This window comes from Mesoplodon densirostris, chromosome 7 (genome assembly GCF_025265405.1).
Source record: "Mesoplodon densirostris isolate mMesDen1 chromosome 7, mMesDen1 primary haplotype, whole genome shotgun sequence".
NCBI classification, from domain to species: domain Eukaryota; kingdom Metazoa; phylum Chordata; class Mammalia; order Artiodactyla; family Ziphiidae; genus Mesoplodon; species Mesoplodon densirostris.
This window is the reverse complement of record NC_082667.1, coordinates 13,877,870-13,898,959: the sequence shown is the minus strand read 5'-3', so window position 1 is coordinate 13,898,959 and position 21,090 is coordinate 13,877,870. Positions and strand designations below refer to the sequence as shown.

Here is a 21,090-nt window from a genome sequence, read left to right as displayed (position 1 = left end):
GATGCAGAACTCCACCAGGGATTAGTGCTAAATCCAGCTGAGTTTGTCTGGATTAGCCACTCTACCTGTTTTCCCTAGGAATCTGCAGCCAGGGAATGGCAGCTGCCACCAGATTCCACAACTAATAGTGAGTAGAATCTACTCAAAGACTAGAGCATCAAATGAAATAAAATGTGTAAAAGTATTCAGCAACAAATAGGTGGACTCAAGACTGAAACACTAACCACTAACTGTCCTGCTCATCTGTAAAATGGGGGTGATTAGGTGGATTAAACAGATACACTGAAACACACAGTAAATGCCGTTCTTCTATTCTTATCATTCCCAGAGCATCTCCTTCCACAGTAGTAAACTGTTCCATGTTAAACAGCCTGAGTCCTGTACATCAGGCTTAGCTCTGATTTGTCTTGGTCAGCAGGGATAAAACGTGACACTTCCTCTGTGGGGTATATAAAAACCGTTCCCCACCCCCCATCTTCCGACACTTGCTCTGTGGCTACTATTTCCATGATTCACTCTTAAGTTTGGGGCTTCTGATTCTTTACTGACTGAGTCATATACGTGTGTTCTCTCCCTGACCCTAGGAGAGAAGATTATAAACAGATCTCAACCTCATCTCCTTCGCCACTGGCCAGTATGCTCATCCTCTCTTTAGAGGCAACAATTTTTCCCCAGCTTTAAAAAAAAAAAAAAAAAATTGTGGTTAAAAATACACAGGAACTTCCCTGGCGGCCCAGTGGGTAAGACTCCACACTTCCAATGTAGGGGGCACGGGTTCGATCCCTGATCAGGAAACTAAGATCCCACAAGCTGCACACAGTGCAGCCAAAAAAAGAGAGAAAAGTTTACTATCTAACCATTTTTGAGTGTACAGTTCAGTAGTGTTAACACTGTTATGCAAAATGACAACACTTTCTTCATGTGACAATTATAAACATTTTCTTGTGAGCAGCCCATATTTAAGAATCAAGAGTCAGGGGGCTTCCCTGGTGGCGCAGTGGTTAAGAAGCCGCCTACCAATGCAAGGGACAGGGGTTCGAGCCCTGGTCTGGGAAGATCCCACACGCCATGGAAAAACTAAGCCCATGTGCTCCAGAGCCACAGTTGTGGCTAGTTGTGCAAGCCACAACTACTGAGCCCGCGTGCCGCAACTACTGAAGCCCGCATGCCTACTAGAGAAAGCCCGCGTGCAGCAACAAAGACCCAACGCAGTCAAAAATAAATAAATTAAATAAATAAATCTATTAAAAAAAATCAAGAGTCAGAACTGGCATAAAGCCTGACTTTACCAATATCATCCTTATCTGTATATCACAAACAATACATATAACACCTATCTGACAAAGCCAACATAATTTTTTTTTTTTAAATTTTTGGCTGAGTTGGGTCTTCGTTGCTGGGCGTGGGCTTTCTCTAGTTGCCGCGAGTGGAGAGCTACTCTTCATTGCAGTGTGCAGGCTTCTCATTGCGGTGGCTTCTCTTGTTGTGGAGCCTGGGCTCTAGGCACGCGGGCTTGAGTAGTTGCAGCTCGCGGGCTCTAGAGAGCAGGCTCAGTACTTGTGGCGCACAGGCTTAGTTACTCCGTGGCACGTGGGATCTTCCCGGACCAGGGATCTAACCCGTGTCCCCTGCATTGGCAGGCGGATTCTTAACCACTGCACCACCAGGGAAGCCCCAACATAATTATTAAATCCTCTGAAACTGCTACAAAAAGTGGTTCACAAAGTTGAATTGTGGTGAGTTGGACTTTGTTCTTCTTCCTTTCCCTGATCTGCCATCTCCTGTTTAGTTATATGATCTTTCCATATGACTACGTACACAGCTAAACAAGAGTTCATCTCACCTAAGAGGCATTCCATTTTGGAGGTGCTCAGGTGAGGCAGACAGGGAATGCAAAATACATTTTAAAAAATCTCTTTTCCTACTTCCTCCCAAAATGCCTATACTCTCCAAGTAATTCTCAAATCCCCATTAAGTATTCCCTCTCTCCTCCCCATACAGCTCTCTATTGTGGGGGGAGGGGAGTAGGAATCTCATTCTGTCTTTAGCTCCTCCTGTTTCCTTGGCAGCACTGTCAGCCCTGGGTGACAAAATTGCTGGATGTAGCAGCAGCAATTTACATATGGTAGCTAAGCTAATGTGCAGCTTTCTCTGGGAAGAACTGCTAACTGTCCTATGTATCTTTCTAGTTTGAACCCAATGTTCCAGGCATATCAGTGTTAAATATTTGCCTAGCAGCTTCTACCTCCCAAAGACACAGGGAACCATGCACAGAAGTCAGAGGCAGCAAAGGTTCCCCACTGTGTGGCAGAAGTGGGGGCTCTAAAGATACAGAGGGCTACAAGGATTGAGACACTGACAAAGCACCTAATCCACACCCAAGGGCTCAGTCATTCCAATTTCCCATAATATTCATGTATCATTTGCTAAAATTTGGCATGTTCAAAGACCACCAGTTCCGCCTTAGTTTCACTGCCCGGCCATAAGGCCAAATCTGTCTCATCTAGTGAGTCACTACTGCTCCTCTCTCCAAATGCATTTTGATTTCAGCCCACTTGTGCAGCTCATCAGGGCTGCACCATATGTTAGTACCATGTAGGCAGAATGTGACTAATTTTTTTTTCTAAAACACTGTCAGAGTTACTTTTAAAATTACCTTATAATCTTGATGTCTCTGAAGAGTCATTTCTATAATACATAACCTTCTGGAAATGACTTTATTCTCCTGAGTGCTCAAAGGAGATTCTTCAGCATTTTCATTCCCATTTTCCAGATGAGGGAACTAAAGTGAAGATACCGGACTAAGTGACCCAGGTTCCACAAGCAGCCAGTACGATTTTTACTTTCTGGAGTCACAGCACTCTATTTGGTAAAATAAACCAGTCTGTAATATGCTTTTTTGGAGGGGAACTCAAAATATTAGTCTGCTTTTATTTTTCTGAGGTGATTATTAAACTTTAGGCATAACAAGTACTTGGAATTTATAGGCTGATTTTGATGACTGGTCTCATGATATCCATCTGAGTAGTTTTAAGGGCAAAGGACTGAATGAGACATGGACCACAAATGTTTTTCTAAGGCAGAGATCATAAATGGGTGGAACTAACATTTTGAGAGTAAAAGAAATATATCTGGCTTGCAGATTCAGCTACCATCACCACGTCCCCTAAAAAATTTTTTAAAAGGAGGGGCTACTCTTCCCTACTCTAGGCAACATGCCTCTTCTCCAGCAATAATGGTTGCTGGTTTTGATAGTTCAACTTATCTCAGGACAGTGTCTGTAGGTCTTTCCTTTCAGGTCATATATTCATTCCAGTAACTGTTTGGGGTAATAGTTTTTTTGTTTGTTTGTTTTTTTGCGGTACGCGGGCCTCTCACTGTTGTGGCCTCTCCCATTGCGGAGCACAGGCTCCGGACGCGCAGGCTCAGTGGCCATGACTCACGGGCCCAGCCACTCCACGGCATATGGGATCTTCCCGGACCAGGGCACGAACCCGTGTCCCCTGCATCGGCAGGTGGACTCTCAACCACTGCGCCACCAGGGAAGCCCTGGGGTAGTAGTTTGACTGCCACGCATTAAGATCTTTCTATTCTGATAAACAACAAGGCACTACTGTATAGTACAGGGAACTATAATCAATATCCTGTGATAAACCATAATGGAAAAGAAGATGAAAAAGAATTTATATATGTATAAATGAATCACTTTGCTGTACAGCAGAAATTAACACAATGTTGTAAATCAACTATACTTTAATAAAATTAAAAAAATCTTTCTAGTCTTCAATTGATAATAGCACTTGCAAAATATAAAAAATGATCTTAAATATCTTATCAGTATTGAAACCTGCACATGCCCTTTGAATCCAGCAATTCAGCAACTCCAGTTCTAGAAGTACAGCCTTCAAATAAGTTTGCACCTGATGTACACAAAGGGGCATACATAAGAACATTGTTTATAATAGCAAAAACTGGAAACATATGCATATCAGTTGGGTGCTGGTTAAATAAACTATAGTACAGAGACATAATAGAACACTCTGTAGCTATTAAAGAGAAAAAGGCAGTTCCAATGTACCACTAAGGACTGATCAGGAGGATATATTTATATAAGAAAGGATTGGGAATTCCCTGGCGGTCCAGTGGTTAAGACTTAGCACTTTCACTGCCGGGGCCCGGGTTTGATGCCTGGTCAGGGAACTAAGATCCCTCAAGCATCGTGGCGCAGCCAAAAAAAAAAGAAAGGGTTTACACATGGCTTGTACACAAATAGAATATCTCTGGAAGGATAAAGAAAAAATTGCTAACAAGGTTGCAGAAGTGGAATACTGACTGAATTGTCTACGTATGGATATGTTAACTATTCTACAGAAATTTTTTTTTAAAGAAAACTCTTGAAATTATGAGGGACAAAGAAAAATCCCAATTCAAGCTCTGTTACAAAACAAGCACGTTATTTTTGTATTTTTTTTCCTGCTTTGCCAGAAACTTGTGTGTGGAAACAGGCAATGTCCAGGTTAACCAGCAGTATACCTACCACATGTGAGCTGAGTAAATATATTATACCATTTGAAATCATCCCAGCAACTCAACTGACGGCAAATGTTACAGCTGGACTATTTACACAGTTTGGAGGTATTTTCAATCACTCAGCTGTATATCTATGTGTACATTTCTTCAATCAACCTTTCCTGCCAGGCAGAGTGCAACATTAGCTGGATTCCAGTAAGGAAGGCAAAGGACAGGGTGAGATAATGTGTCAAAACAAGTTCTATAAATACAGCTTTTGGCCTAGTACCTCAAAAAGGAATCAAAACAGCTTCAAGCTTAAATAGAAAAATCCTACAGTCCTGCCATATCTTACTTGAAGGCTCTAGAGAACAGAAGAGGCCAAGGATCTGGAATCTTGTTTCTCACACCGTATCTTGTGTCCCCCTCCTTAATCTCAGAAGGAGGTTAAGATTGAATTGCAGGTTATCATTCCAGGTCAACATCTCCCCACCTCTTCCCTTATCTTACCCCCAACACTACCAAATACATCAATATCCTCTCACTGAGCTCACTCCAACTCTTAGGCTAACATGCCCAATATACACAACATACAACAGTTCTTCCACAGTACCTAACATCTAACTTCTATCATCTCCAAAATCTTTGACCAAGCAGCCAGGAACCCTGCCTGTACCATCTGCCCCAACCTCACCCTAAACACATGGGCACTCAGCAGGATGCTTCCATATGGTCTTGTCTCAGGAGGTTTGTCCTATTCTGTTGAAAAGCAGGAAACTCTACTCAATCTCTTTCTGTTCTTAAGGTCATAATTCTACAAAACCAGAAACCACTTCTTTCTGTAGAGACGCTTCCTGAGATAGTTAGGTTTTATGCCAGAAAATACAAAAATTACACCTTTGCTTCAGCCAATCAGGGCGCATGTTCAGCATGACTTGATTCATCCCAAAGGATGTGCAGTCCTAGGGCAAATTCTAAATATCTCTTTAATATTGTCACTTTAAAAAAAAGTGACTTCAATTATCATGCTTTCATCACTCTCAAATTGTGCTTCTAAAAGTGCTTCTCACATTTAAATACCCATTTATATGATCTCTGTCACCTCCTTCAAATCACTCCTAAAAAAAATCCCACTGTTCCACAAAATTAAACTTGTCAGTGCTTTGATTTCATTTTTACAAAAACAAGCTCTCTGTAAAATGGGAGATCTATCCATCAAAAAACACACATAGAGAACATCCAACTCTATACCTAGAAGCAGAGGGTACAAAAAAGGCCCAATTCCCATCCCTGTTCAGAAGACAAGATTTACACAAACAAAAAACATAGGACAGCATATACACAAGGGAAAGCACTTATGGTTAGAGAAAATCTGTCATCAATTTGAGAGAGACAAACACCTTAGAAGAACTGATTCTTCCCTGTCTAAATCAAACTTTTGTGCTATTTAATCACATTGTCTAAGATGGAATAACATTTTTGCTACCCTCCACTGAAATTACTCAGCCTACCAATAATTGTCCCATCATCATTTCTTTTAAACACATCTCCCTATTATCCTGTTATACTCACACAGATTACAGCTAGTGGATTAGGTAAACTCTGCCAGTCTTCCCTTCCCATGCTCCGCTATGAAGGCCTCTCCTGAAGATGTGTAGCACAGGGACCAAGAGTTAAAGAAACTAAAATTAACTCTGCTTTCAATATCTTCAGTAAACAGTCTGGCACTAGCAGAGATAAATTAGTAATTTTGGGAATGCTTCACAGACTGTTTGCCTTCCAGCTTTTTATCATCAAAAAATGAATTAGTTGACAGAGACCTGCAAAACCAAAGTCATATACTGTAGTCATTTTCAGAAGGAAATTCTAAAATGAAACTGGGTTAAACTGATTCATGATTCAAAAATCCCCAAATAAAATTCAGAATGTATTAATAAAATTAATAGTCAAATATTGACTATAAGCCTATAATACACCCTACACTCAGATTCTGGAGTCACACGACTTTTTTTTTTTTTAATTTATTTTATTTTTGGCTGCACTGGGTCTTCGTTGTTGCACACAGGCTTTCTCTAGTTGTGGCGAGCGGGGGTTACTCTTTGTTGCGGTGCGCAGGCTTCTCACTGTGGTGGCTTGTCTTGTTGCGGAGCACGGGTTCTAGGCACGCGGGCTTCAGCAGTTGTAGCACGCGGGCTCGGTAGTTGTGGCTTGTGGGCTCTAGAGTGCAGGCTCAGTAGTTGTGGTACATGGGCTTAGTTGCTGCGTGGCATGTGGGCTCTTCCCGGACCAGGATTCGAACCCCTGACCCCTACATTGGCAGGTGGATTCTTAACCACTGCGCCACCAGGGAAGCTCCCACACCACTGCTTTTGAATCCCAGTTTTGAGCTTACTAGCCAGGTTTAGCTTTGGGTAAATTGTTTAACTTCTTTATACCTGTTTTCTCATCTGCCAAATGGTTATGGTAACTGTATCTGCTTTAGAAGATGTTTGTTAGAATTTTAAAACTCATGTATGTAAAAGCATTTAGAACAGTGCCTGGCACACAGAAACCACTCAATAAACTTTTGCTGTCATTATTATTCCAGGCACTAAGGTTGGTGCCTATGGTGGGAGAGGATTGTTTCTCTTCAAAAAGGAGTACCTAAGACTTTAATTTAATTTTTTTCTATTCTTCTTCAAATTCTTTTCCCATTAAGGTTATTACAGAATATTCAGCAGAGTTTCCTGTGCTATACAGTAGGTCCTTGCTGGTTATCTACTTTAAATACAGCAGTGTGTAGATGTCAATCCCAACAAAATGGAGTACCTAAGATTATACAGAAATATTTCCTATTAGAAGGAGAGGGAGGGGTGTAGATAAGAAGGCAATGACTGGCTGATAAATCTTCAACTGGGCCTGTTCTCGTCCAGTGTAAGTGTAACCTTCATTACGAAATACTGAACCACTTGTTCTAAGAGCACTTATTTATTTATAAACATTTATTTATTACCCTCCTGCGTCATATCAAAAAAGGATTTATGGAAGCTTTCAAAAAGCACACAATGAAAAAAATAACAACTAATGAGACCAGGAAAATTATAAATTTTTTTAAAGATCAAGAACAAAGGGAAAGCTGAAATAGAGATGTGCTAAACCACAGTGTCCTTTATTGAGGTTGAGCAGTAAAATCAGAGCTGCCACTGATTTTAATCTCCAATGATAGCCCCTAAAGAGGGTGTATAGTGATTCATGGTATAAATGAGAAAACATTAGTAGAATGGCAAAATGAGACAGGCACTAAGAGTTGCCAAGGGGAAGCTGAAGCCCACTTAATGCCACACTCAACAGTATTTTATAAAGTCATCAAGTATGTAGGACCCATGAGAGACTCAGCACCAGGTCCTAGGCCCTACACAAACACATACACCTGAAGCCAACAATGGACAAGTCACAGAACAACAGACTCCTAAGTGATTCAAAGGGAGAATACATCAGTAAATGGTCACATGGAACCCTGCAACCATACCACACAGCCACAGAAGAAGCTGTCTCAGTGAATGTATTTCTCCAGCATTTTAAGTCCTTTACTCTCCTCATGGGCCACAGTTACAAATATGTGCAGAGAACTGTCTCATCCCTACTCAGCTGACAAGTTCTATTCCCAACTCGGCATGCTTATGACTCATGGGGGGGATGGGGGAGGGGAGTAAAAGGAAAGGGTAAAACAAAGAAACCAACTTGAATTTAGACTTAAGTTGATCAAGATCGAGCAATTCATTTCTGTCTAATCAGAATATCTCATAACAAAGCCCGAGAGTACTCCTTAAAAATGTAACAAATCCAATACTCTTTGGAAATAAACTGAAATCTGTCTGCATGTCATGTCCCCTACTATTCCTTAAATAGACATGACACCAAAAAACATTACAAGCCCTCTGGTAAGGCCAAACTTTACAAAGCACTCTGAATCTGTGCAAACAGCATAGGCCACTGCAAAGCCCAAAGCAACAGGGCATTTCCCACAGTTCCTTTCCCAGCAAAAGGCCAAGGGAAGAGGCTTAGCCCCTACTGTACCCTCTTCCAAAAAGATGTGTATGAGGTCATTTCTTAAGGGGGTAAACGTGTCTCAACCTTTTCTACTCAAATCTTACATCAGGAAATTTGTGTGCCAGGAAAGGAATTCATTTCCACCCCTAAGAACTGGGCTTTGTGACAAGTGAAAAACAAAAGGGAAAAAACACTACTACTTCAATGAGAAAAGTTTCTAAGAGAACCCAGAGACCATTTCTGACTGGATTACCAGTTTGGCATCCTCTCCCTAAAATATATTTTGTTAAATAATACAAACCTTGTCTCCTCACCCCATCCCCAAGATTCTGAAACATTCTTTACCATTTATAATTGACAAAACAAAACAAAAAAGACAAACGGGTCACCTCTTCAACTTGAAAACCTCAGTCCTCCACAGCAATGTACACAGACAGACAGATGGACGCACGTAAGAACACAAATTGCAAGCCCTGGCTGAGGCCTGAGCAGGCCAGAGCCAGGATGGGCGCACAGGGCAGCCACGCGGCCGAGCTAGTGGGCTGCTCCTGCTGTTGCTGTACAAATATAGAAAGCTGAAAAGTGGAACAGCAGCTTCAGCAAAATAGGTCCTCCTCCCTGCTCAGAGAGGGAGGAGCAGGGACCTGAACAGCTTTATCCATACATGGTTGCTGAAAGGGGGCCATTAGTGAAAGCCCAATTATCTCACACACATGCACTGTGTTCACATGCTCCAGACAAAAAACAGAAACACACAGGCTGGTACTTGAAGAAAGGTTTGAGATTCTATTTTGGCCAAGGAACTTCCCGATAATTTCAGTCACTTACACCAAGAATCCCTCTGCCACAGCAAACAGGAAAGACACTGTGAGAACTTCAGCAGGCTGCACTCTTACCAGGCCAGCAGCAGCCATGAGGCTTAATTTATCATTTAAATCCTGGAACTTAACATGCAAAAAAGGTTATTCCGCATGTGTGTGAAGGGTCCTAGACTTCACGGGCCCTTTGCTGCTTTCAGAATGAAGGTCTCATTCCAACTCTCAGACAGTTTTAGGTCTCTCTTTTTCTTTTCTTCTGATTTACAAGTTAAAATAAATTTGATACAACTTTTAAAATATATTTCCCAGGATGCTGGCTTATATAATCAGAAGTCAAATGTTTATGTTCTAAAAATTACTTTGCTTGGAACAATTCATTCAGATTCATCTCAATGTGAAATATATGAAAAGCTTAATTTCTGGCCAGAGTGAACTCTCCAAAGATAAGAAATGCATGGTTTAAAAAAAAAAAAAAAGGCAGGGAATCAAAAAAGGAAAGAGAATACGTGGTTGATGGGCTCAAATGATTCTGTACTTTAGTTCTCAATGAATCAACCAATACTTACTGTGCATTTGAGATCTTTGGTTACAAAATACTTGCTAAGTCACCCAGTCATGAAGGGGAGCTCCAGAGAGGAGAGCACTGCCTAGTTCCTTTCCATCACTGACATGTCTGGTGTATGTGTGTGCACAATCCTCCAGCTTATGGGACATAAATAAACATACTAGGTTGCACCCCAGCAAAACGCTTTCTCTAAAACTGAAAAAAAAGAAAACTCTTCAAATTCTTAAAATTAATTGGTTCACCATAATTATTTACTTTAGTATATTTTATAGGCAAATTGACCATTTGAAATTTTCTTTTTACCTTTTGTAGGTAATGTAGTAATGATGAGCAAAGGATGCCAAATTATAGCAAAACTGATCTCTCAATCCCACCACCTAGATCTCATGGTGCAAGGCAGAGCCTTGTCCACACTCTGTTTGACGTGCTGAAAAAGAAGAGCACAGGGACTTCCCCTGTGGCTCAGTGGTTAAGAATCTGCCTGCCAATGCAGGGGACAGGGGTTCGAGCCCTAGTCCGGGAAGATCCCACATGCCACGGAGCAACTAAGCCCATGAGCCACAACTACTGAACCTGCGCTCTAGAGCCCGTGAGCCAGAACTACTGATCAGGCCCGAGTGCCACACCTACTGAAGCCCGCGTGCCTAGAGCCTGTGCTCCGCAACAAGAGAAGCCACTGAAATGAGAAGCCCACGCACCACAATGAAGAGGGTGGCCCCCGCTCACCGCAACTAGAGAAAGCCGGTGCTCAGCACCGGCGACCCAACGCAGCCAAAAATTAATTAAATTTTTTTTTTTTTTTAAAAAGAGAAAAGAGGGCTTCCCTGGTGGCGCAGTGGTTGAGAGTCCGCCTGCCGATGCAGCGGACACAGATTCGTGCCCCGGTCTGGGAAGATCCCACATGCCGCGGAGCGGCTGGGCCCATGAGCCATGGCCGCTGAGCCTGCGTGTCCAGAGCCTGTGCTCCGCAATGGGAGAGGCCGCAACAGTGAGAGGCTCGCATACCGCAAAAAAAAAAAAAAAAAAGAGAGAGAGAAAAGAGCACAGCAGAATTCCAGCAGTAGAGGCATTTTCATGTCCCACAAAACACAGACATGCAAGTGTTCAACATTTTATTTAAAATCTCTTAACTGTGTTAGTGTCTTATACCTTTTTTAAAATACATTTAATTTTTCTGAGCAGGCCTGTTATAGCAACTTTGATTTCCCAAAGTGTATTTTATTGTGGACTACTATGTTATTTTTGGGGTGAGATCACAGCTTTAATTACCCATTAAGATTACTTACGTAAAGATAAACAACACAACGTAAAACACCACAATTGTATACACCAAGGGTGGTTAAAGTATAACCACAAAATCAAAATGGCTATACACACCTATAGCATGGCCATTGGCAAGTCATTTCTTTCCTGTTACCTGCTTCCTCAAGTGAAAAATGGTATTGGACCAGATCAGGAGTCCACATTTAGGGTCCACAGACCTATAGAATTCACGGATATTTCGTGGATCCCATAAACCCCACTGTATTATGTGCAAAATTTTATATATATGTAAAATATATTTATGTACTTAATTTATGTTTATAGGGAAATGGGTCCATAGCTTTTTAACAGATTTTCAAAGGGGGTTCATGATCCAAAACAGGTTTAAGAACCAAAGACTAAACAATATATAGTTTGTTTCATCTCTAACATTCTGTCATCTCCTCTTGCACTTCCTAGTCCAATAAGAAGGGAATCTTCATGACTAAACCTAGTCAAGAATAAACAAGTCACCCTGGCCAAGAAATTATTCAAAACAATATATCCCAATTCAAAAGAACCTGAATTGTTTTAGATGCAGACTAACATAATGCCTTTTTAAAAAAATTCTCAGACTTCCCTGGTGGTCCAGTGGGTAAGACTCCGAGCTCCCAATGCAGGGGCCCTGGGTTTGATCCCTGGTCAGGGAACTAGATCCCACATGCATGCCACAACTAAGAGTTCCCGTGCCGCAACTAAAGAGGCCACACGTGGCAATGAGGATCGCATGTGCCACAGCTAAGACCCGGCGCAGCCTAAATAAACAAATAAGTATTTCTCAAAAAAAATTCTCAAGCTATTGTAAATCAACCATAACCTCAATTTAAAAAAAAATTTTTTTTCCCAAGCAAATTTTACTACTACAGCTCATCTCAGGAAGTTTACAGGAGAGTGGAATTCTGTAGATGTGCTTAGGAACATCCCACTAGATACTTCCTCTCTTACCAGGTGTACTTGTTTTTTTAAGAAGCTAAGGCCTCCAGTTTCCTACTTCTAATTCTATCCTGTAGCACAGAAAGTAATAGGAGACAGGTAGAGAGGGAAAAAACTAGAGCATGGAAGATTGGAATAAAGAAGACCGATAATAGGCAAACAAAGAAGCTACCCATCCTGTCAGCAAGACGTGATATCTGAGAATAGCCACTGCCTAATATCTCAATTTGTAAAAAGTGTATTAGATAAAACAAAAACCTAGCCTTCCTCTAAGACAATAAAGGAAAAAAAATGTGTCTGTTACTGAACCATTTAAGCCTAAAATTTTTAGGTTCTCATGGCAACCTAAGTCATCACACTGCACATACTGTATATAAAGTACATATTTAGAGGCTTAACTAGTAAACTCAAAATGTGACATATGTGCAATGTGGGCGACAACATTATTCTGGGAACTTTAAAATCTTCCAACTTTTATTTTGCAGCCTCAAAGATGATATAATACAGTCATCTATGCAGAAGGTGCAAGCTCAAGGAAGAGGTACAAAGAACATAAATAGAAGCAAAGAAATGAAAGACAAGAAAAATCAGGCTATCAGAAAGTTTCTGAACATGGCTCTCCCTCCCACTGTGAATCAACCTGTAAATGGAGACTTAAAAAACAAGATTGCTAGTGAGGACATATATCAAGATAGCATTTGGGACACACTTTAATGTGGGCCCAGTCAAAAGAGGACATGGTCACAGAGCAGACCATTTGGTAAAAATGGCACTGACTGCAAGGCAGCCAAAAGAGATTGGTGATTTCTTTCTCTCTCTTTTCTAGGAGCTCATGGAATATGGCTGTTTGGAATTAAGAAGCAATGTCAGAGCCAAAAGGATGGCTGTGGGGCATGGGAGTTGGTTGGAAGATGGGGACCAGACTTTAAGAAGAAGAGTGAAAAAAGGGAGATGGCAGTCTTTCATGTCACATCATTTCTCACTAAGGAACCAAATAAAGATGTAACACCCAGTTTTCTCACCTACTAAATGACCTGTGGGAGGGATACCCCCACCTATCTGCCCATAGGAACTCCATGCATTTCTTTTTTTTTTTTTTTTTCTTTTTTTTGCGGTACGCGGGCCTCTCACTGTCGTGGCCTCTCCCGCTGCGGAGCACAGGCTCCGGACGCGCAGGCTCAGCGGCCATGGCTCACGGGCCCAGCCGCTCTGCGGCACGTGGGATCCCCCCGGACCGGGGCACAAACCCGTGCCCCCTGCATCGGCAGGCGGACTCTCAACCACTGCGTCACCAGGGAAGCCCCATGAATTTCTTTTTAAAGACACGAAGATGCTATGAATGCTACATACTTTAAAAACCACATTTCCATGCCACTTTCGTTAGGGTTAAATCACTCCTACTTTTCAACAAGAAAACAGGTAAACAGTTTAGGTAAGGTACACAAACAGTATCTTACCAGGGCAGTTAAAAGATATGCCCATTTTTTCCTAACTCAAAGGTAAGAACTTCTAAAATGAGACAATGAATTTACATTACTGATTAACAGTTAAAGATTATACTACCACATGAAAAGGAGTGGTTACAAAAAAAAATTATTTCTTTTTTTTAATATTTACTTATTTATTTTTGGCTGTGCTGGGTCTTCGTTGCTGCACACGGGCTTTCTCTAGTTGCGGCGAGCGGGGGCTACTCTTCATTGCGGTGCTCAGGCTTCTCATTGCAGTGGCTTCTCTTGTTGTGGAGCACGGGCTCTAGGTGCGAGGCTTCAGTAGTTGCAGCACTCTGGGCTCAACAGTTGTGGCTCGCGGGCTCTGGAGCACAGGCTCAGTAGCTGTGGTGCATGGGGTTAGTGGCTCCACGGCATGTGGGGATCTTCCTGGACCAGGGCTTGAACCCGAGTCTCCTGCATTGGCAGGCGGACTCTCAACCACTGCGCCACCAGGGAAGCCCAATTATTTCATTATTTTTATGAGGCTTAGCCTCTAAAAGCAAGAAAAGGAAAGGAAAATAGCACAGAATTTGGAGTGTGGACTCAAAGCCCAGCCCTGACCTACCACTTTATAGCTGGATGCCCCCAATAAGTTACTATCCTCCCTGAGGTTCCTAACCTCAAGTTTCCTTGTCTACAAAATGGTACGGATGAAACCATCTCTCTCTTCCTCTCTCTCATTCCCTCCCTTCCTCTCCTTTTCGTTTCTCTCTCTCACTCCCCACACCTCCCACCCAAAACGTGAAGTCTAACAGCTAGTTTCCGTCATTACACTGTAATTCAGCATACTTTCTTATCAAGAAAAACTGTATGATGAACTTTTAAGCAAAAATTCACTGGTCAAATTAAGAACCAGAATAATGACAAAAATAATAAATATGTTTTGGAGTAAATGAGGGAAAAGGGCACTGGGTTGAGGCTACAATTAGAGATTTCTTTCAGAGCCAGGCCACACCCGCTAATGACTAAAATATTTGATTACCTTAATTACCCTGGCTGCACAACAAGAAGTGCTGGTGGTCATGAAATTACAGAATATTAAAAACTCAGCCACATTTTCATTATAGCATTCTCTACTGTGTTGAAGTCAAGACAGCAAAAGACTGCCAACAGCATTTTCACTTTAACTTTCCGGTAAGTCAGAAAGAAAAATTAACATTGGAGCCAAATTCTCCATTTTTAAATATGGTAAATTCTTCGAGGAAAAAGTATCTGTGGTTATAAGAAACTGAAAACGTTTCTGTATACCTTATTAGAAAATATGCATTTATGCTTTGCTTAAAAGGTATTAAAAAAAACACCTCATGAGGGCTTCCCTGGTGGTGCAGTGGTTGAGAGTCCGCCTGCCGATGCAGGGGACGCGGGTTCGTGCCCCGGTCCGGGAAGATCCCACATGCCGCAGAGCGGCTGGGCCTGTGAGCCATGGCCGCTGAGCTTTTGAGGCTTTCTTTTTTTTGCGGTACGCAGCCTCTCCTGCTGCGAAGCACAGGCTCTGGACACGCAGGCTCAGTGGCCATGGCTCACGGGCCCAGCCGCTCCGCGGCATGTGGGATCTTCCCGGACCGGGGCACGAACCCGCGTCCCCTGCATCGGCAGGCGGACTCTCAACCACTGCGCCACCAGGGAAGCCATTTTTTTTTTTTTTAAAGAAGATGTTGGGGGTAGGAGTTTATTAATTAATTTATTTATTTTTGCTGTGTTGGGTCTTCGTTTCTGTGCGAGGGCCTTCTCTAGTTGTGGCAAGCGGGGGCCACTCTTCATCGCGGTGCGCAGGCCTCTCACTATCGCGGCCTCTCTTGCTCCGGAGCACAAGCTCCAGACGCGCAGGCTCAGTAGCTGTGGCTCACGGGCCTAGTTGTTCCGCGGCATGTGGGATCCTCCCAGACCAGGGCTCAAACCCGTATCCCCTGCATTAGCAGGCAGATTCTCAACCACTGTGCCACCAGGGAAGCCCCTTGAGGCCTCTTTTGATACTCTTTAGCTCACCATCATCTCATCTTATTAAACACGCTATAAAATACTTTAAGCTGAATATAGCATTTATCATCTCTTTCCTCCCAGCTGTTAAAGGACTAGCTTGTTCCAAATATGGCATTATCTTTTCAAAGTTCTAGAGTTTAGGCATGACATAATTCTTTTAACGAATTATCTGCCTTGTCATGACTGACAAGCATGACTTAAACGGAGATAAACAGGCTAATGAAAAACATTCCGGTCTGATTTTCAATTGCTAATTTATAAGGGGAGAAAAACAAAGCTTATAGCTTTTAAATGGGAAAGCAATGTAAAACTACCTTCTCTTTGAAGTCAGGCAATGGGGTTTTTGTTAACTAGATAGGTAACCCCCACCTGAGGGAAGAGGCAGAGAGCATCTGCCCAGGATGCTGTAGAAGGGATTCCTCCACTGGATAGAAAATTCCCCTGCATGACCTCTAAGGTCTTTTCCTAACCTCAGAAACTGATACTTGGTTTTTGAAAAGTAGAGGCATGGCAAATGTGGTGTGGGCAGAACCGTCCAGAGACAGCAGAACCGTCCTGGAAAATGAGAAGATCTGAGATGGAATCCTGCTTCTGCTTCTATGTAAACTTAAGTAACACATTTCACTTCCCTCATTTGCAAAATGAAAGGTTTAGAGAAGAAAATAAAGGTCCTAACATTCGGAGCCTATGGCTTCTTCCTATGCCTGCCTTGGCCACCCACCACCTTCCCACTACTGCACCTTACCATAATTAGGCAGCTTTTTAAAGCATCTAATTAATGGAACACAGAAACTTTAACTTTCTATTTCTGGCTTGTTGCAAATGTGCAACAGCATTTTACCAAGGAGTAGTTAATGCCACACAGTTCTTGATATACTGGCTTTTCTTTGAACCCCAGTGACAGTTACACAGTGACAAGTTGTAAGCAAGGAGGTTGTTACCATGGGGACCCACGAGGATTCCTGGGGGTGGATCCAGCAGGCTTTTTTTTCTTTTGGTCAGAGCATTTTTAAAATTTTTGGCTGCGTTGGGTCTTTGTTGCTGTGCGCGGGCTTTCTCTAGTTGCGGCGAGTGGGGGCTACTCTTCGTTGTGGAGCACGGGCTTCTCATTGCGGTGGCTTCTCTTGTTGCAGAGCACGGGCTCTAGGCGCCTGGGCTTCAGGAGTTGTGGTTCTAGGGCACAGGCTCAGCAGTTGTGGCACATGGGTTTAGTTGCTCCGCGGCATGTGGGATCTTCGCAGACCAGGGCTCGAACCCGTGTCCCCTGCATTGGCAGAAGGATTCTTAACCATTGCGCCACGAGGGAAGCCTGGTCAGAGCATTTTTTGATGGTCTGGATCTAGCAATCCAGAAAGCCTGATCTAATTTTTCTTCAGCAAGCTGCCTTCAAGAAATATAGCAGGTCCAAAAGGGTTATTTTTAAGTAGTTTCCCAATCCCAGCACCACAATCTATAACCCACATTAGTTCAGTAGTTTGCAAGCTTAAAAAAAAAAAAAAAAAAAAAAGGACTTGTAAATGCATCATCCGGAGGCTATTAAACAAAAATGGCATATGATAAAAACAATAATGATATAATAAACCTGGTGTCTTTCCATGATTATTTCCCATATAGTATACAATTCTGAAGAAATATTAACTGTTTTAGTGACTCTCTTGCAAGAGTTAAATATATTCAAGTTTTAATCTCCCTATTCATAAAAACAATTAAATAAATACAGCTCAATAAAGTTTCAGTGACCTATGTATGCTTCCATATCTTTCCAGATCATGATACAGCATAAATTATATTCAGTATTTTCCTATCAAGACTTCAAAGTTCTCCAAAGCAAGTTTCTACTCAAGAAATTTCAGCTTCCCTACATGATTATGTCAGAAACATATCACACAAAATAATTATAATAAATAAAACTGACTATAAATCACACTGATTAGACCAGAACAGAGTTTAAATTGCAAGTCTTGCCTCCAAAATTGCTGTGTATGGACAAAGGGGATGTAATTCAGGGAGATGAACTGTTACTCCCAGCTAAATGTGTGCTGGCGCTCAGCTCCCCTGAGACCCATTCTGTTAGAAGATACCTTAAGAAAACAGATCATTTACAAGTCTAATCTGTGGATCTGGTTTGTTCAGAGAAGTGGAGCAGTCAGAATTCAAAAGAAAACATTCCTCTATGTCTTACTTAGCCCAGAGCAAAGTTACACCAGACAAATTAACATTAATAAATAAAAACAGAACTTGATTTCATAGTAATAATCTAAAACTTCAGCTTTCCTAGGCCTGATCCACAATAACTTGAGAGCTAGAAAGCAGCTGGAACAAAGCTCAAGAAGTGTCTCTGTGCTCATAAAAATCTTTCCCTGATCTCAAACTAATAATTACTGAAAACTCTAAATATAAATGTCACTAAGATAAAACGTGTTGAAACCGAATTCATAACCATACTATAAAAGTAAAAGACAAATCACAAATTCACAAGTCTAAAAAGAAAAAAAAAAAAGGACCTAAGGAGACAAGATATACTGTCAGCTAAAGGTAAACAACAGGCATCAAGATATTCCACAAAGGGACTTTCCTGGTGGCACAGTGGTTAAAAATCCGCCTGCCAACGCAGGGGATACAGGTTCGAGCCCTGGTCCGGGCAACTAAACCCATGTGCCACAACTACTGAAGCTCATGCACCTAGAACCTGTGCTCCACAACAAGAGAAGCCACTGCAATGAGAAGCCCTGACGGCAACTAGAGAAAGCCCACGTGAAGCAACGAAGACCCAACACAGCCAAAAATAAACAAACAGACAGATAAATAGACAGATAAGATTTTAAAAAAAAGAGAGAGAGAGAAACTTCTTCCAATGCAGGGGCTGCGAGTTCTATTCCTAACTCTGGTCGGGGAGCTAAGATCCCACATGCCTCATGGCCAAAAAACCAAAAGAGAAGCAATATTGTAACAAATTCAATAAAAACTTTAAAATTAGTCCACATCAAAAAAAAGATATTCCATAGAAATATTGTATCTGGTTTTCATATATTTACTCACCTAAGCTTTCCTGTAGCAGGTCCCAAAGGGTTATTTTTAAGTAGTTTCCCAATCCCATCACCACAATCTATAACCCAAATTAGTTCAGTAAAGAAGTTTGCAAGCTTAAAAAAAAAAAAAAATTGGACTTGTAAATGTATGCAGACGCTATTAAACAAAAACGGCATATGATAAAAATCATAATGATCTAATAAATATGGTGTCTTTTCATGATTATTTCCCATAAACTTTAAATAGGAAGTGCAGAGGACAAGCCCAGAGCATAGTTTTGTCACTTTAGTTTAATATTAGTCAGTCTAACTTAGACTCAGGGCACAGGACATTAGAAGAGGCAAACTCTTGGGTGCTTTATTTGTTTTTACTACTAGTTTACGATTTCCTTGATTTTATTTTTAAATGCATGTCTTGGCCCAGAAAAGCAAGAGAGCATAGACTGCCAGTAGTATCAGATTCTCCTTTTCTTATTTTCTGGAGCTACAGAAAACAGAGCCAGAATCAGGGTTGTCTAGGAGCCTTCTGATTTTGTCCAGGCAATATACAATATGAGGTTTTAAGATACATGAAGGCTTTTACAGTACAAATCTTAGCCAACTTAATGTCTTTCAATGGAAAGCTGCTTACATTTTATTCCCCAGAAAACTCCTTGGAACTTTAAAGTACTGATTATTTTCAAAAGACAATGATTTGAAGAAATGGATTCACAGAATTTCAATTTTAAAAGTTTTCTTCCTATTCCTAGTCCTTAGTACTGAACTGTCTCAAAACATAAAATTAAGTGCCATTCAACATATAGTACTCAAGAAATATTTATCAATTACTTACTTTGTGCAAGGGCCCCATACCAGTAAACACTATGGACTGTAAAAACGTATAACTTCTTCCATGAACAGCCCTTGGTTCAATACTATATACACACTACAGTACAGTACAAAGGCATAACGCTGTTTAGGTTTATTTTCTCAACAATTTGACCTCCCATGTAAAATAACGACTTCCAGCTTTTTCTACCCTGCAAATCTATTCCTTCCTAGTAGTATACAAATCCACATTTCTTTTTAATTCCTGTTTTAATATTCCAGAGAAATTTTACATTTCTCTGGAATAAAGTCTTTCAACTTAACAGAAACCAAATGATCACAGGAAGAAAAAAAAATCAAATTAGAAGCATTAAACTGTCCTTCTCAGAGTTTCCCTCTCTCCCTCATTAACATTTCTCAAAGAGAAAAACACCACTGTGATGCTCCTATTACAGATCATTCATGAAGTTACTAACTGAGCTGAGACCAGACAGACTCCATCAACTGGGCACACAGCCATTCACCATTACCCTTTGTTTAAAGTCTCAACTGCCGTTCAACCCACATTACTGTGTTCCACTCAAGTCCATCAACTTTTTTTAAAGAGGAAACAATCAGGAAACAAGCAAATGTGCTACTTTAGAAATAAAGAAAGGACCTAATTCACATGCCTCACAAAATTCTTTAAAAATGATGGCTCGCTTTAAATTTCCTACCTGAAATAGTATTATTACTTTATTATCAGTCTTACATGCCTAAAAAGAACTAGTTGTACACAGATAATCATTAGAAACTTGTTTAAAAAAAACGCCAACCCTCAATCTTGAGCTGGCAAAGCACCAGAGAGAAGCACTCTGTGCACCAAAAGGGAGAACACAGATGAATGTCTACACTACAGATGGAGAAGCCAAAACCCCAAGCAGCCTAAGCCTGAGGGTGAGGAGGCTGCTGGGGGAAAAAGGCAATCTTCCAAAGAGCCATGATCCCAGGCTTGACTATTCTAAAATTCAAATCAATTTAAGCAACGTTGGGCAGAGTTCTGCACTAAGCATTTTATTAAAAGCTCTTTTGGTTGTAATTAAGAGAACTTCCTCCAAACTAGCTTAAGCAAAAAAAAAAAAAAAAAAAAAAAAAGGCATTAATTGAAAAGATACTGGAGTATCTCATGGAACCCAAAGGCAGAAAGTACAACAGGGCCACACCTGCAAAGCCTTTCTGCACCCAGGCTTCTATTCTGCATGTGCTTCTAGTCTGCCTCTCTCCAGAGCTACATTTCTCATCAATGTTTCTTTCTGGATAAATGTACTTAATTCTCCTTCCCTGCGGACTGGCCTTCACTGCTTCCGCATGTATTAAGCCTGAACTTGGCTGTGCCCCAGCATCTGAGTCTATATGTTTCAAGTTCTCAGAATAGAGGTGATCTGTTTGCTCCCTAAAGACATGATTCTCAGTTCTAATCTCAAATTCCTAGAAGAAACTGATGTGCCCAGCTTGGGCCATGGCCCACCCAACTGTTACAAGAAGGGCTAGATCACAGAGTATAACTAGGGTAGGGACTGCATGCCTGACTCCTTAAAAGATACATAATACACTAAATAAGCAATAAGGCAATCTCCATCCTCAAAAAA

The 21,090-nt window shown here is 41.3% G+C and overlaps 1 protein-coding gene across 20 annotated transcripts in view; it reads right to left on the bottom strand.

The window, feature by feature from the left end:
* Positions 1–21,090, bottom strand: part of CELF1 (CUGBP Elav-like family member 1) — a 72,363-nt gene that overhangs the window by 39,583 nt on the left and 11,690 nt on the right. For 2 of the 20 annotated variants that reach the window (XM_060104729.1, XM_060104730.1), the window contains exon 1: positions 8,928–9,073. The exons of 17 other annotated variants lie outside the window; for them this stretch is intronic. The gene's annotated coding sequence lies outside the window, so the exon portion shown is untranslated. Of the gene's footprint in view, positions 1–8,927; positions 9,075–21,090 lie in introns of those variants that run through there. One more of the 20 variants, XM_060104714.1, reaches the window with a different exon arrangement.